Genomic DNA, 2,815 nt, shown 5'->3' on the forward strand with positions numbered 1-2,815 from the left:
GTTGTGAACTTCATTTGTATACTGACTTGGGTCATTTGATTTGTATATTTAATAGTGCCTTATGTAGTTATGTTCCTATTCCTACGTGTCTTGATGATAGTATGGTATGTTGTATGAACATAATGAATAGTATATTGGCTTTTTAGCAAGATACTTATCTGAATTTTGACTCGATTTGCACGTTACCACCTAAATTAAAAATTGAAACAAGCTGCCTCCTGAATTAAATTTTGTTTACAAGTTACCATTTCCATCCAAATCATCTGGGGTTTTTTGGTTTTTGAACTTGGGTGGGGAAGCTTTTGCCACCACAGCATGCTAAGTGGCAAGGCCCAACCAGTTACAAGTGGCCACATGTACCACCATTTTTTAATTTTTATTTTCCTATTTTTATAAACTTTATAAATTAATTTTAAAAAGCTTCGGACTCAGAAAAATACAAAGAAAATTCTTACGGACTCGTCTTGACTAATACTAATTTACTATAGAGTCAAATTACCAATTTACCTTTTGAGAGTTTCCAAAAAATTTGGGAAGTCCAAATTTCTTTTAAAATAAATTAAAATAAATTTCCTGCCATAAAATAAATTCTATAAAAATTATAGAATTTTCGTAAAGTCTCAGAAGAATTCTAAAAAATATTTTGGAAATTACCAAAAACCTGTTTTAGAGAATTCTTTCGAGATTTTACGAAAATTCTAGAATTTTTCTAGAATTTATTTTCCTCTAAGACCGAGAGGTCTTTTGGGTAGCAAGTGTTCACGAGAAAGGTAGTGTTAGTTTTTAGAATACCAATGGTGCAGACCTTGTATTTTTTGGAATTCGGAAAATTATCTTATGAATTTTTAAAGAGTTTAGAGTATTTTAATTTTTTAAAAAATAAATTTGGACTTCCCAAATTTTCTAGAAACTCTCAAAGAGTAAATTGATAATTTGACTCTATAGTAAATTAGTATTAGTCAAGATGAGTTTGTAAGAATTTTTTGTGTATTTTTCTGAGTCTGAAGCTATTTTTAATTAATTTTCAAAGTTTGTAAAAATAGAAAAATAGAAAAAGAAAAATAATTGTACATGTGGCCACTTGTAACTGGTTGGGCCTTGCCACTCAGCATGCTGAGGTGGCAAAAGCTTCCCCACCCAAGTTCAAAGACCTAAAAACCCTTGAGGATTTGGATGAAGGTGGTAACTTGCAAACAAAATTTAATTCAGAAGGCAACTTGCTTCAGTTTTTAATTTAGGTGGTAACATGCAAATCGAGTCAAAGTTCATGTGGATATCTTGCTAAAAAGCTTAGTATCTTTGGCAAATTATTTGTATAAATCTGAATTATAACTCAAAATGATCCATAAGCAAAGAAAAAAAAAAGACTAAAAATGATTCCTAAGCAAGAAAAAAACAATAAACGGGCCAATGGCACAATCATACTCTACATCTGAGATTGCATATTAATAATAATCATGGGTTGATGGCTAGTAGTTCATTTGGACCCCAAAGCATAATGTGTCTCAAATTATTCTCAATCACTTAATAGAGAAAGAAAAATAATATTTGTCTAAACTTTTGTGCTTTTTTTTTTATGTTTATTTCATAGTGTAGTCTCATAATTGAAGTCGTTTATTTTTTTAATTATATTTTAAAGATCATTCATATACAAAATTAATCAAATTATAAATCGTTTAGTTATCTCACTATTATCAAATAAATAGAGAGATTTTGATAAAATTTAGATTTATTGTCTATTTATATAATACAAGTTAGATAACTAAATAATTTTCAGTTTAATTAATTTTTATAAAAACAACATTTAAAGAGTAATTGAGAAAATAAACGATCCTAAGGTGTTGAATGAGTTGGTTCGGAGATGTAACTGTAAATCTAGGCATCCAAGTTTGAGTTTTCAGTTTGATCCTTAAAGCCAAGCAGTAAGGGAGGTAAAATCTCTTGTGAATCCCCTAAGTCCGACGTAAATTGCCTGTTTTTGATCGGTCCAAAAGATTAGTTTTGTGCTCAAAAGTTGATCCAAAATAACCTCGGTTACCAAAAATACACGTGAGAAGATAGAAAGCATAAACTATAAGGTATTATCATACCTTATAGAGAAAGATTGGTAGAGATACAAAGTGGTATATGAGACACAAAATAATGCGAGTGGGTGCACACGCACACTAAAGCGCGTAGGAGATAAGGACCGTAAAAGAGGCAGAGGCTCTCCTCTATAAGTGTATGGTGGAGCAGAGGAGAGGAGAGTAGAGCCACATGGCCCGCATCCAATAAGAATGAGGTGGAAAAAGACACGTGGTCCCTACGCACCGCACGTTTCAGTTTTCAGTCTTTCAGTTGTCAATACGCTAGGCTTTAGGCCTTTATCAGGTGGGGACCACAGGCTCCCAACTCTTCTTCCTCCCACATCTGATAGCTCATGATCACACGTGTCGAAAGATAGCGACTACGATTCATGTAATCCGAGTGCTTAGCCCTCAATTACCGAAAAATGAAATTGACAGCGTCGGCAGCCCCATATTAATTTATTATTATATATATAGCTGCCAGTGACGACAAACTATAATACAAAAATTTAACCCCGCTCCTCCCAATCCCCTACAATACAAAACAAAACAACCCAACATCACAAATTATTAAAACGACAAAAGTCACAAAACCAACAATAAAAATGGGGATCGATTATCCTCTTTTGGACACCACAATTCTTAAAATGCCTTTCATGTACTTCACTTTATTTATTTATTTATTTATTTTTTGTCCGATCAACTATATGAACCAATAGGAAAATGCTGAGTCATAGAGGTTTTACTAA

This window comes from Dryas octopetala, chromosome 7 (assembly GCF_963921425.1).
Source record: "Dryas octopetala chromosome 7, drDryOcto1.1, whole genome shotgun sequence".
Taxonomy (NCBI): Eukaryota; Viridiplantae; Streptophyta; class Magnoliopsida; order Rosales; family Rosaceae; genus Dryas; species Dryas octopetala.